We start from the raw sequence: 16,260 nt of genomic DNA on the forward strand, positions 1-16,260 counted from the left end.
ACAGTCACTTACCTTGATTGAACAATCGAATCCCTAAGCATTTCACTCACTGGAACAACGTTGGTCACTAAATCTCGGGGTTATTACCTACAATCCAGTTGAACCCCTTAATATCATTTTTCTATTAAAACAATTTAAGTCAAAACGAACACCAACTTACCGAAAGTATAAAACCGTAAAATAAGAATGGTATACAAAATCGGCAGAGAGTAAGGAAAAAGTTGGCACAAAGAGGGTAGAAAAAGAGGAGCAAATCGGCAAGAAGGGAGGAGAATGGTTTAGGGGACGAAGAGGTTTCGATAGAGGATAAAGAAAGAATGAATGAAAAAGGAGAGAAGATAGATTAGCCACTAGTAGAATTACTTGGAAAAAGAAAGAAAAAGAGACAATTGAGAGAGACAATATTTGGCCAAAGAGAGGTTGCCTACACCAAAAAATAAAAAAACGAGACAGAAGAATATGTAAAAACCCCTTACCACATCGGCCTTCAAGCAAAAAGAGTGAAAACACCACACAAAACTGAAATGAAAGTATATCACATATCAATTGAATTTAAAAAGAATCTTATTCATTACACATAACTTCTTAATTGACAGTCACTTACCTTGATTGAACAACCGAATCCCTAAGCATTTCACTCACTGGAACAACGTTGGTCACTAGATCTCGGGGTTATTACCTACAATCCAGTTGAACCCCTTAATATCAATTATCTATTAAAACAATTTAAGTCAAAACGAACACCAACTTATCGAAAGTATAAAACCGTAAAATAAGAATAGTATACAAAATCGGCAGAGAGCAAGGAAAAAGTCGGCACAAAGAGGGTAGAAAAAGAAGAGCAAATTGGCAAGAAGGGAGGAGAATGGTTTAGGGGACGAAGAGGTTTCGATAGAGGATAAAGAAAGAATGAATGAAAAAGGAGAGAAGATAGATTAGCCACCAGTATAATTACTTGGAAAAGAAAGAAAAAGAGACAATTGAGAGAGACAATATTTGGCCAAAGAGAGGTTGCCTACACCAAAAAAAAAAACGAGACAGAAGAATATGTAAAAACCCCTTAGCACATCGACCTTCAAGCAAAAAGAGTGAAAACACCACACAAAACCGAAATGAAAGTATATAAAAAAATGAGTAATCTCCCCTCTAGCCGAATTTTTATAGGTACAAAGTCCAATTTCTGCACACCTCTCCTCTCCCTTCACTTCCCTTGATTTTCTCCTAAAATCTCTCCCCTTATCCCTCATTGAATCCCTCCACTGATTTCTCTTCATCTCCCCCAACAACTCCATTCAAATTCCATTCAAACTCCCCTTAGCTGTGTTTTAGTCCAACTCCACTACCTACACAGGACAAGCAGCAAAATAAAAACTCCATTGCACAACCCAAGACTTAAACCTCAGACCTCACAATTACACCACACGGCACCTTGCCACTATACCACAAGCTCTTTTTGTGTCATACAACAAACACTATTATTTACAAGGCCTATATGCCAATGTCCAGATTCATTTTAAAGCAAAACTAAAAATTCTGCAAAAGCCAAGACTTGAACCCAGGCTTCTCAAACACTATCATACGCACCCAAATCACTTAGCCATTAAAGCAAACAAGCAATTTGTGTCACTTCCTTACACAGATAAATATTTATGTGCAGTCTCCTAACTGTTCCCTTGTTCAAAACCTATTTCTTCTAGGCCCAAAATTCAGGGTGTTATAACTATGTAACACCCCTAACCCGTATCCATCACCGGATTAAGGTTACAAGGCATTACCGACCAAAATACAGCTCAGAGCAGTCATTCATTTCTAAACATACAAAGTAATATTAACTAACATACATCAAAGTCATATTTTACTTTCATGTACCGAATTATCAAGATACAATCATAACATTACTAAACTCGAATGTCCACAAATCATTTATACTAAATTCGAACATATGAATCATAAAGCCAATCCAAATCAATCATACTTTAATAGTCATATATCACAAATAAAGCATATCTCAAAATTCAACCAATTTCAATCTGATTACCAAATCAAATTTTTCATCAAGCTAACTCATGAAAAACGTAATTGAACTAGTTCCATAATTACCAAATTCAAACCATATGGTCATCAATTTCTAACAATCATACATGTGTACCACTTAACCAACTAACCAAACATATTTTACTATTATAAAACATCATATCATAATACATATACATTATAATTCTATTAGCGAACCTTATGACTATATAATAAGGCATTTAGATACCTAAATATGTATCAATCATATGTCACTTTCATATACTTAGCTTACAACAATACATCCATTCCATAAGCTTTCCCACGTGTGCATATTTAAGCCACAACTAGCCATATCAATTCATAATATTAACTAATATCAAATATATTAGTTATGAGCTTTGTACATGCACGTACTAGCTTAAGTTGAACTATACTATGCTACAAAATGGACAAAATTATACAAATGCCTACAAGCATTATCCAAATGATCGAATTTCAATTGTAAGTATAACCAATCCATACACTACTTACTCAACTAACTTTAGTAATTTTCTAAGTAAAATAATCGAATTTAAACATGCCAATTTCAAATACTATGTACCATGCCAAAATTTCATATACACAGCCGATTCATTTAATCCTATATTCGGTCATCAAATTAGCCTCCAAAAATTCATACCATTTCCATCATGAACCGTACCTAAAAACTCACTCAAAAAAGCATACCATATGTGCATACTTAATCATTCCAACCCAAATAACAAGACCAATCACAAATACAAATTAAATCATGTATCAAGCTTACTAAATGAGCTATTTATAAATCATTCATATCATTACTCAACCAAGACATATAACCAAAACACCATTCATACATGTCATGGGACATACTTACCAAAATGTGCTTATACCATGATCAAATTTACACAACCATTAGCATTATAATCATGCCAATTTTTGCATGGCTAAATATATATATCATCAAAACCAAACATATTAAAAACTAGCCTATACAAAATAACCAAATACATACTTAAAACATGCCAAACCATATGGCTAAATACACTTTCCATAGTAAACCAAAATAACCATAGCCTATACATGCCATATAACCAAGTCACAATGTATATAAATACCGAAATTATTAGTTGGATAGTGTGATGCAATCTTCGTCGACTTCCAACCCGAGTGAACGTCTCAAACACTATAAAACATAAAAAAATAACACAAAGTAAGCTATAAAGCTTAGTAAGCTTGTAATATAATAACTCATATTACTAAATAATCACATTGCAAACAATTGCATCAAGTTATAATATAGCTCATTTGATTTCACAATTCTACCTCATATTCATGCACATGATTAAATAAGATTTCCACGAGTTTATTCATTTCAAAGCTTGTATGCCTTTTTAACTTCTTATCACTTCATTCTCATTTACAAATACATAAGCAACAATTTATAGCTTTATTTGATCCATTATTCATCATATTTCTATAGCCGAAAGACTCATGTAAATTATCATTAAATAATTGTAATTCTCATTCAATGTGCCATATTCATATCATTAACACAATCATTGCTCATATCACACATATCATTCAATTCATACCTCATTATAGCCAAATAAACACATTTTTGCATAAAATATAATTATACACTAATAATTCTCATTAAATTACCTTCGTTTAACTCTCACATAGGTTCTGAAGGTACTTGTGTTGCTTAATTCAATTGAACTTTCATTCTTGTCTTAAGTTTGGTGATGAACCATTCAGAACCGTTAAAGATACTCTGAAGTCTCGTATATCACATACAATGCCATATCCCAGATATGGTCTTACATATTATCACATATCGATGCCAATAGCCCAGCAATGGTCTCATACGAATCATATATCAATGCCATATCCCAGATATGGTCTTACACAAAGTCTCATATATCGATGCCATAGCCCAGCTATGGTCTTATATGAAATCATGTAATTCCATGGACCAACCATGGTCTTTTCCGCCAATTCGTCTTTCGTTACGAAATGATTGTGTTCGATCCTGCATTTTTACTTATTTCGAACATTTAATTTAAGCTACACAATTAAATCGATTATATGAATACATTCATACTATCATTCATCAATTAAATAAATATACACTAAAGTTCGATTATGCGAACTTACTTCGATTGCTAAAACGACAGAACGGATCGACTGGTCCGATACTTTATCTTTTCTCAAATCTAGATCCGTATTTCACTTTTCTCGATCTAAATATAATCAAAATCAGCTTATTTAATTATATATCTATTCAATTTAATCCAAAATTTACCTTAAAGCATATTTACACTTTTCCCCCATAATTTCACATTTTTACAATTTAGTCCTTATCACATAAAATCACAATTTCATGAAATTAAACACAAATCCAAGCTAGCCAAATTTTCCACATATCACTAGCAGCCCATATTTTCAATTTATTTCACATTTTAACCACTAAATTTCCACATTTCACAATTTAATCCCTAATTGACATTTTTATCAAAAATCACTTTATAAAAGATGAAAATCTAGCATCAAATATTCATTTTTCATCAAAAACTATAAAAGAGCTCAAGTATTCAACAATGGCAATTAACAAAATCTTTAACAGTTTTAGAAACGGAGGTACGAGTTAGCTAGATCACGAAGCAACGATCTCTAAAACGTATAAATTATTAAAAACGAGCAAAAACCACTCACCAATTTGTCTTCAAAGTTTGGAAAAATAACAAGCTCTCCCATGGCTGATTTTAGGTTGAAATTTTGGTAAAGATGGATAGTGGAAGAAGATGACACAATTTGTTTTATTTAATTTAACATATAATGCCTTTTTACTTATTTAACCTTTAATAACCTTAATAACTACACCAAATGCCACTCCACTAACATCCAATATCTAAATAATGGGTTATTTATCACATAAGGATCTTCAATTTAAAATTCTATAGCTATTAGACACCTTTAGAATATAGAATGCAACTTTTGCACTTTACGCGATTTAGTCCTTTTTATCAAATTAAGCACCTAATTGATAAAAATTCTTAATGAGATTTTTACACAATCATAATATTATACTATAGATATTAAAATAATAATAAAATAAAATTTTTGAGTTCAAATTTATGGTTCCAAAACTACTGTTCTGACTAGACCCATAAATCGAGTTATTACACACTATGTCTGAAGAATTAAGATGGATCAACCAGGGTTCTAAGAGATGTTTGGTATGTACCTAGTCTGAAGAATAATCTAATTTCTCTGGGAGCCTTGGAATCCAAAGGTTCAGTTGTTACAATGAGAGATGAAATTTTGAAATTTACATCTAGAGCACTTATTGAAATGGAAGGAATTAGGATAAATAACTCGTATTACTTCCAAGGTAGTACAGTTACTAGGGTAGCAACTGTATCATCCGATGATGACAAACTAAATTTAACCAAGTCGTGGCATATGTGGTTCAGATATACTGGTGAGAAATCCTTGCAAATACTAGCAAAGCGAGGATTGTTGAAAGGTGTAGAAGCTTGCAATTTAGAATTTTGTGAGCATTGTGTTCTGGGAAAGCAAAAGAGAGTGAAGTTTGGCGCCGCTTTTGTAACACCCCTAACCCGTCTCCGTTGTCGGATTTAGGTTATGGAGCATTACATTACAATTCAAAACATTTAAATTCAAATATAAACAATTATACAAATTATCTCATAACATTCAATAACTCATACAAATCAAGGTAGAAATACATTTATAGACCTTAAATCAAGCTTACAGGGCATTAAAAATAATTTGAAAACCATAAAGGGTTATTTTAAATAAAAAAGAAAAATCTGGGAAAAATTGAAAGGTAGGGGACATACGGCCATGACATAGCCCAAATCGTGTGAGTACTCAAAGTATGGACACACGGTCGTGTCTCAGCCCGTGTGTCCGCCTGTGTGAATATTTGAAATAGGGCCACATGGTCATGTGCCAAACCGTGTGTATATTCGAAATAGGGCCACACGGTCGTGTGCCAAACCATGTGTATATTCGAATTATGGACACACGGCCGTGTTGTAGGTCGTATGCCAGCCCGTGTGTGCTTTCGATGTTGGGTCATATGACCGTGTTGTAGGAAGCGTACCAGACCATGTGAAACCTGTACCTAAAATAAAGAAGACACACAGCTGTATAGGGTGGCTGTATATGGCACACGGTTGTGTGACATCCCGTGTCCTAGGCCGTGTGGGGTGGTCGTGTATGGCACACGGTCGTGTGATAGCCTGTATCCCAGGTCATGTGCTCCTAAATGTGGCTTCAAATTTAAGTTTACCAAAATCTACTTACTGATACAACAAGTCATCCAATTTCCATCAGTTAAACCTACTCAAAACACGATTAAACAAGCTCAAAACATGTCAAAACATTCATCTTAAGTGCCCAACTAATGTGTCATCATCGACACCACAATTCAATTTATCAAACAAGTTACATGCAAAACCTATAATTCATCACCATGAACACATATCAAATTTTCCCAATCACACAAACCATTCAAGTTTCTTCCAGCATAATATAACCTTTAATAGTAGCATATAACCAAAAGACTAAAACACTTATTTATGAGCCAAAACAAGCCAAACATTAAAGGCATTTTTATACACAAACCAAAATATATCCAAGACAAAATCATTCAAGTATGGAAACTAACCTAAGTAACAAGAAATCAAAGCATTTACAAAACACATATTACATGCCAATAATCAAAGATAAATGTTCAAAACTACCAAAATATATCTGAATTGTGTGATTTCTTCAGCTTGATCAGATCACCTGATTCCCACGAAATGTTATCTACAAAGAAATAGACAAATAATACGAGTAAGCTTTTATATAGCCTAGTAAGTTCGACGATTAAAATAATAAAGCTTACCGAAATAACATGAAAATTTAAATAGCGAGATTAAAAATTAAATTTCCTGTCACCCACAATCCATACTATGTGAGTTACACCTAATCAAGTATGAGATACAATCGAACATAACCATGTGAGACAATTCAAAATCAAGTCAAAATTACATCAATAATTCATGAATAACTCTCTAAAATTTGTTAACAAATAATTTAACGTTGGAAATATTGCCCGATGAACATTATACAAATATGAGTACACATTTATCCACTTAAAACACGCCAAATGCTCAAATGAGCTAATCCAACCGAAAACACACCTTGGCACCAAGTGCTTAGCCTGTAGGCTAACATCCCTCTGAAACATGCATAGGCATTGAGTGCTAAGCCCGAAGGCTTTACTTCCGCCCCTGGTAACATGACAAAAACACTGTAGTATAACCCGATAGTTCGCAACAAATGCTGAACCTCGGTATACTCAGTGAATAAATACAAATCAAGTATTATTTTCCCATCATACAACAATCTTGTACCGTGTACAATACCAATCGTACTCTATCCTATGTTCATCCAGCTCAATAGATATCATAACTAAATAATATTTCAAAAATTTACTTCTTCAATTCACTCTAATTTAACATTGAACATTCTATTAAGTTTTCAGCACCCAAAATCTCATTCAATTACATTTCAATATAAATTTAACTAAACCAAATGAACTTACCAGGGCTAAATTGCAGTAATGGCAAAAGTCCAAGGACTATTTTGCAACCTTCATTTTTCCTCGATTATCAACTTGTTCTTGATCTATAATATAATCTATTTCAAGTATTAGCCTCAATTTCATATATCATTCAATTTAATACATATTCCTTTCTATTTATAATTTTTTCATGATTGACCCCAAACTTTTACATTTAATTCAATTTAATCCTCAATATTAAAATGAGCCTATTTTCACAATTGGTCACTAAACCCATGTGCCTAATTCATTTACATCATTGAACAATCCGCACACATAAAATTTTCAAGAAAACATGCCCATTTTAACTTATTCTCAATTTAACCATTTAACTTAAAAACTGCTTAAATTTACTTTACCAACTAAATCAAAACCATCACCAAGCTTCCAAACTCAAGAATAACATCAAGAAATTTTAAGAACATCAATGGTGAACTTTATAACCTTTGATAATTTCACGAAATAACCCCGAATCTAACTAGATAACAAAACAATAATCATAAAAATACCAATTTAATGAGAAACTAATTAGAGAAACACTTACACGCATAAGCTTGAATATGGCCAAATTTTTAAGCTCTTTTGATGGAGTTTCTGCTTTCATAGATGGTGAAGAAACAAAAGAATAAAGATGACCTTCCACTTTGTCTTTTGTTTTATTAATTATTAATTTTATTTTATTTTGAATAAACATTTAAATAACAAACTAAATGTCAAGCGAGCATTAACAAAAATTATGGCTAAATTGCTTTATAAATCTATCATTTCATGCTTTATACTCAAATATCTTAATTAACTTTTAACATTTAACTTTAGCAAACTTTACGATTTAATCCTTTTTCTATAATTAACTACCTAAATATTAAAATTTCTTAACCAAATTTTAATATGATATTAATGACTTCGTAATTACTAAATAACTAATTTTTACGGGCTAACACTTTGGTATTGTGATTCTGAAACCACTATTTTTGACACAACTGGAAAACGAGTTGTTACAACTACCCATGATATAGAAGGTATTTTGGATTATGTTCACTTAGATGTGTAGGGGCCTTACAAGACACCTTCGTTTGGAGAAAAACACTACTTTGTAACTTTTGTTGATGAGTTTTCTAGAAGAGTTTGGGTGTATACAATGAAAACTAAGGATGAAACGTTTGGAATTTTCCTTAAATGGAAAACTATGATCGAAAACTAAACTAGTAGGAAGATCAAACAACTTAGGCCGAATAATGGATGAGAATATAAAAGTGATACATTTTTCAACATATGCTAGAAGTATGTCATTGTTCAACACTTTATGTTTAGGGATACACCACAATAGAATAGGGTGGTAGAGCGTATGAATCGAACATTATTGGAGAAATTTTGATGTATGTTATCCAATATTGGGTTAGGCAAGCAATTTTGGGCTAAGGCTATGACATATGTTGGTGATCTCATTAATCGTTTGTCATCATCTACAATTGAACGAAAAACACCTATGGAGGTATGATTTGGAAAATTTGCTATAGATTATGATTCCTTACATGTGTTTGAATCCACTGCTTATTACCATATGAAGGAGTCAAAATTAGATTCAAGAGAAAATAAAGCTCTCTTTATGGGAATCACCTCTAAAGTAAAGAAATTTTGACTTTGGTGTTTAGACATAAAGAAAATTATCCATAGCAAAGATGTTACCTTTGATGAATCTACCATGTTGAAAAAAGTAATAAATGAAGATGTTCAGACAAGTGGAACTCTATAGTAGGTGGGGTGTACTCCAAAATAGGTGGAGTTTGAGTAAATGGTGATTAGCTTAGTTAATAAGTCTGGTTCTCCAACCATAGTGGATGAATTAGAAAATGAAGAGGTTCTTACCTAAGGATTGTTGAATACACCAGAACCATTTGTAGCTAGAAGGCGAATGAGAGATTCCTAAACTTGCTCGTTTTATTGATGACCTATGCACTCCTAGTTATAGACGATGATATTTATGTCACTTATAGGTAAGCATTGTAGAGCTGAAATAGTGACAAGTGGAAAAGCACCATAGATAAAGAAATGCAATCTCTCTATAAGAATAATACTTGGGGTTTGGCAAAATTACCAAAGGGTAAGAAAACAATTGGATGCAAGTGAGTGTAAGCAAAGAAAAAAGGATTTCCTAACAAGAAAGATGCTAGCTGCAAAGCAAGATTGATAGCTAAAGGCAATGCTTATAAGGAGGGAATTGACTAAAATGAACTGTTTTTCCCTTTTATAAAGCATTCCTCCATAAGAATTTTGTTGAATTTGGTAGCACATTTGAATTTGGAGCTAGTTCAACTTGATGTGAAGATGACTTTGTTGCATAGTGAGTAGGTACATGCATAATTCTAGTAAAGGACATTGGCAAGCTGTGAAATGGATTCTACAGTGCCTATTAAAAATTGTAGATGTTGGTTTGATTTTGAGCAGGATAAGATGTTTGGTCAGTGATTAGTAGAATATGTTGATTTCAGTAATGCTGGTGATTTCGATAAATTTTGATCTACTACTGGGTATCTATTTACTCTTTCTAGAGCCACAGTAAGTTAGAATTCTACCTTACAGTCTACAGTAGCTTTCTCAACGACAGAAGTAAAGTATATGACAATTTCAAAAGCTGTTAAAGAGGTTGTTTTGCTTAATGGGTTGTTAGAAGAATTGTGAGTTATTTAGAGTCGCATTAGTCTTTATTGTGACAATCAGAGTACTATTCATTTAGTGAGAAACCAAGTTTACCATTCAAGAACTAAGCACATCGAAGAAAGGTATCACTTTATGCATGAAATCTTTAAAGAAAGACATATTCTACTTCAGAAGATTGTAATAGTTGAGAATCTTGCAAATATGATGACCAAGGTGGTAACATCAATCAAGTTCAATCATTTTTTGAACTTGATTAACATCCTGCAAGTTTGAACACCTTCGAGTGTATGGCGCTCAAGAGTACATATGAAAATGACTTCACGAAGTTTGAGTGGAAGACACTAGAAGTTGAGTGGGACTGGTAAACTCACCAAAGGTGGAGATGTGTTAACAATTGGCTTGTTTTTATCCCACATAAAAATGGGAAAAAGATATGTCACCTCACCCACTGTATATAAGTTGGCACTTAACCTTCAATTGTAACCATCTCAACCATTTGTGTTCTCCCACTTTTGCTTTGATATGCTTTAGTTATATTTTGGGAAATCTTTTTAATCAAGGGTTCCATTAGGTGGTAAAATTTTCGGTAGTAGTGAAGTTATCATATAGAAATAAATTGGGGACAGAAAGCGGATTGAAACTACCCAAGCATAGAAGATTAACTTGAAAAATTGCTATTAAGTGTCAAATACGATAGAAAAACCAATAAGTGCAAATAAAGTAATAAAGGAGAGAACACACCAAATTTTTGAGGTTTGACAATTTGCCTATATCCTCAGGCACCAACATATTGAATCAATCAAGATTACGTTTTAAGGATTCTTATGTGATCTACTTTGTATATTAAGATAAGCAATCCAAGAAGATATAGGCTAACTTTATGCTCTTTTGTATCCTTATATAAAGAAAGATTGATTTGATGAGATTTATACAGATGAAGATGGATTAAAAGTTACTTTGTGAAGATGTATTTGTTCTCTAAATAAGGAAGCCTTAATAGATGTTTTATTATTGAGGCAAGTTTTTTTAAGTGGCTGCCGAAGTGGCAACGAAAGTGACCACTACGATTGGTACTTCGATAGCCAACACAACTTGCCTTATTTGGAGTTGGAAATCTTTTCAACCAAATCACTCGGATAATGACGTAAATGATTTTTTGGATGTGTTTTGACCCATATTTGAAGATTCATCTTGTGGAACAACAAATCTTTGAAGATTGGATAGGATCAAGCAATCAAATCCCTTAGATTGTGGAGAACGAATCGAGATATCATTGAGTACAACATCGAAGAATAAATCTCCAACGTTCCAATTTATATTGGTCTTTCTTAATATATTTTACTTTTCAATTTATTACCTGTTGTTTAATAGGATTGAATTGTAATCGATCTCTAGTATGTTAGTATGTCTCGAACTTCTATATATTCAAAAGACGTGTATAGATTTTGTATGAGAGTTGATAACATTTGTTTGTTCATAGAGGAACATTTTTTGTGAGAGTGCATTCAAAGTTTTGTTACTTGGTTTTACAACCTAAGTTCTCAAGGGGAAACTTAAAGGTTTGTGATCTAGGTCTTTAGGTACAAAAGTGAGGTTACTTTATTGAAGTGTGATAGGACTTAAATCACTCATTGTATTGGGATTTAAGATAGTAGATTTATGCACTAAGTTAGGCTTTGCGACGTTAGGAAATTGAACTGCACAAACAATTCTTTGTCCTTGTTTTTATTTTGTTTTATGCAATGCCATTAGAAGTGAAGACTTTTGGTGCCACTTTGGTCACTAGTTATGCATTATGTTTTTCTTAAGCAATTATTGACCGGTTCGGGTCAATAATTTTGGTAAGGAGAGGGGTAGTGAATTGAGCCTTAAGGTTCCTTCGATTCAGCGTTTGCCTTTAGTGAAATACGTTTGAGCCAATCTTCAATTTCAATCTTATTGTAGTGTTGTTTGAATGGCATAAGTTAGTGCCGTGGAATACTTTAAATCGCATTGAAGAAACTTTGGATTGGCTGGAGCCAAAGCCTCTAGTTTACTACAGTGAAACATCAAACTTTTTTATTTGACAAAAATTCTCATACTTTTAATTATTTTCCCAAAGAAACGTTATACCCTAATTTAATTTTCAATATTAATGAAACATGTTATGAGTTATAATAAAATATTTTCCTGTATTAAAAATTACCCAAGTAGATACTTTAAATTTTTCTTAGTATATTGTGATTATTTGTGAAAATAATATTTCAGTATTATCATAAAGAAATGAATTAACTATAAAAATAATTTAAAATTGTATCATTTAATATAATAAATAATTTAAAACAATTATATAATTAATTAAATATTTATAAAAAAATATTATGATTCATATTATTATTTTATTAAATAAAATTACAAATTCACATATTTTTTATAACTTCATAAAAATAAGATAATTTAAAATTTTCTATTATATATAATTTTTAATTTAATGTTCTTAATAATCATTTTCTATTTTCACCTCATTATCATTCTGCATTTGAATCTAAACATACACCTCATTATTGATTTTAATCTCACTACTACAATAAATAAACTTATCATCACTATTATTTTAAACCTAACCAAAGGCAATTTTACCAATAATTCAAAGAAACCTTAATATTAACCAAGATTTTATTTCAACTGAAGTCCTTAATTAAGTCAAATTATTAGTCAATACATATACATATATTTATATACTAGTTTTAGTGTGTCATGTGTCATCTCATCATCATTAAATTTTAATATAAAAATTAATTTAATAATTAATTAATGATAATTTTTTAAAAATAAGCATATTTATAAATTTCAATAATTTTTATATAATATCAAATAAAAATTAAATAATTACCTTGAAATGTATTTCCTTATATATTTAACATTGCAACAATTGTTCTTTCTTTTCTCACGCCTTCGTGTAATTAACCTTCAATTTTTTTCTAAACTTCCCCAATAATACTACTATGGTTTCATCCTATAATCGGATAAAAAGCATGTTAGATTATTATAAATTAACTTATTATCTAGAAAATTATTAGTATAATATTGATTCTTGTAATTTGGTGCCTAACATGGTACCCTTTAATATCAATAACAAAATCTAATGTATGAGATATTCAAATGTTAATAATTAAATAAATTGATTTACTTTAACATAATTTATATTATATAATGAAGTATACCAATGATTTGTTCTTCTGTAATTTTCATTACATTTTGCACTAAATGCTACTAAAGCAATTTGTTTCTCAAATGGAGGTTTTTTGCTTCTTTTACATTGGTGTAGAATGTATTTGTTAATCCAATCCCTTTGTTAACATTAAAAAAATTCTTTTTAATAAGCTTCAAAAAGAATCCAATAAAATGTACTAGTCTTTTGTCAAGAAGGTAAGGATTATTGTTATTCTTTCATCAAATGATATTGTTCAAAATTTTGTTTCCTACAATTTATAAATAAATTTAGTTTTGAATATATAACAAAACATTCAAATATTATATCGAAGTGAAGTAAAGTTTATTGTAGGACAAAACACATTAGAGAACAAATATAAATATAAATATAAATATAAAATTTATATTAAATACAAGATCCGAACAAATAATATAAACAAATATTTATTCTTGATGATTTAACATGATGAGACTCTGATACCACTTGTTAGAACTGTAAAATCAAAATCTAATATAAAACTTAAAACAAACCATAAATCAAGATCAATCATGTCAAATCATTAAGAATAAATGAAGAACAAAACTAGATGCGGAAGCGTACCTGAATTAATTGATTTTTTGAAATCTACGGATCATGGGGTTTTGATCTTCCAAATTAGCACACAATAAATTTAGAGAATATTTGCTCTCTCTTTACTAATGATGAGATATTAGAAAAGTTAGCTTGTTGTGTAATTTGTGGACCATAATCCTAATATATATAACTTTGACACATTAGCCCTAATTTCTAATTAGCCCATCATCAATTAAAATTAGTTATTAGAGTATTTACACATATTCTAACCCATACTTTATTTAATAATTAAAGCCCAATAAACTTTAATCAAATTAGATCACTTTTAATTTGGGCTAACCTATTATGATAGTAAATAATAACATGTAATTATCCTTATTATATATATGAGGTTTATATTTTCCAACAATCTCTCACTTGGACCACATATATATACTAACTACTCTATAATTACATGTCATTATATAACCTTATGAGCTCAAAACTTTACTATCATATCCAAAAGGTATCCCGAACAATCTCATCAATTAATTATGTTAATATAGAACCAAGTTGACTTTCGCTACATATATCGTAACTAAATCCATCCCCGATCACATATATTAATACAACCAAATGTCATAGATCAAATATGGATGTGTAGCATGGAAATTACATGCAATAATAAATTTTAGTTTTGACCATTCACTATTGGGTAAATTTTAAATTTGAATATTTGTATACTTATATATATATATATATATATATATATTAAAATACTTAATTGAAGCAATAAGTCACCAAAGTGATCTTTTTGTATAAATTATGTTGTTTTAAAATATAAAAGGTTGTGTGCATGTAACTTAAGTTATGCTAATATTGATGGACCCAAATGAAGGTTAATAATATTACATGTACAACTATGGTAATAAACATGTGACAATTTTTCGGTTTTACATGTGAGGAATAAATTGGCCCAAAGGAAGATTTGTGATTCGACATGTTCTTATTGTCAATGCTTGATTATTATATCAATATATAACTTACAAGTTAATATTTTGTCCAAAGATGAAATATTAATGGGGTGTCGATATCTTGAGATGAGGTTTACCTTTATTCAAATTATTTTGGTTTAAATTTGAAGTCTTATATGAGGTTGTTTATGATTTATTCAACTATTATTATATTTGCCAACTATTATTATATTTGCCAACATCATTTTATGTTGTTTTGGGATAAATATATATACATATATATATTATTATCTTTTAATTTGATTGAAAGATGAAATTAAGAGAAATATTTTAAAACAAATAAATTCAAATTTTGGCTTTAGGTTTTAATTAAAGATGTCTAATATTTTAAATAGATTAGTTGAAATAAAATGCCGTAAAGTGACCTCTTTTGTGTACATTAATTTATTTAAAATATCAAGATGATCATATGTTTTTGTGATTCATGCGTTTATTAATTGACCCAAATGTAAGTTAATATTTGGCAGAATTTCAACGACATCTGTGGTGATAAATGTGTGACAATTATAAGTTACTTTATGTGAGCAATATATTAGTCCAAAGATTAATTCGTTGTTTGACATAATTTATTGTCAATGTTTGATTGCTACAATAAGAATACCGCTTACTGTTAATATTATTGTCCAAAGACTTGATATTAATGTTGTGTTTGGTATCTTGAGATGGGATTAGCCATTATCCTGAATTTATTGTTTACTTATGAATATTGATGTGAGCTTGGTTTTATTTATTTTTTGTTCTATATTCAGCTAGTTCATCTTCTAGTGCCATAATATCTGCTAATATAAATTCTATACCATTGTTTAATGAGACTAATTTTAAGAAATGGAAACGACATTTATAATGCTTGGCTGTATGTACATAGACCTTGCATTAAGGTAAGAACAACCCACACCTCTCACTATGGAAAGCACCCCTTATGTTAAAAGGGATTTTGAGAGGTGGGATCATTCAAATCGCATGAGTCTAATTATCATGAAGCACAACATTCCAAAAGCCTTTAGGGGCACAGGGTCTGAAGAGATTACTCAGGCCAAGGTTCCTTTGATGAAATTAAGAAACATTTTGCTAAAAATGATAGGATTGAGATGACATCACTTATGACTTCTTTGATGTCTATAAAGTATAAGGGTCAAGGAAATGCT

This window comes from Gossypium raimondii, chromosome 11 (assembly GCF_025698545.1).
Source record: "Gossypium raimondii isolate GPD5lz chromosome 11, ASM2569854v1, whole genome shotgun sequence".
Lineage (NCBI taxonomy): Eukaryota > Viridiplantae > Streptophyta > Magnoliopsida > Malvales > Malvaceae > Gossypium > Gossypium raimondii.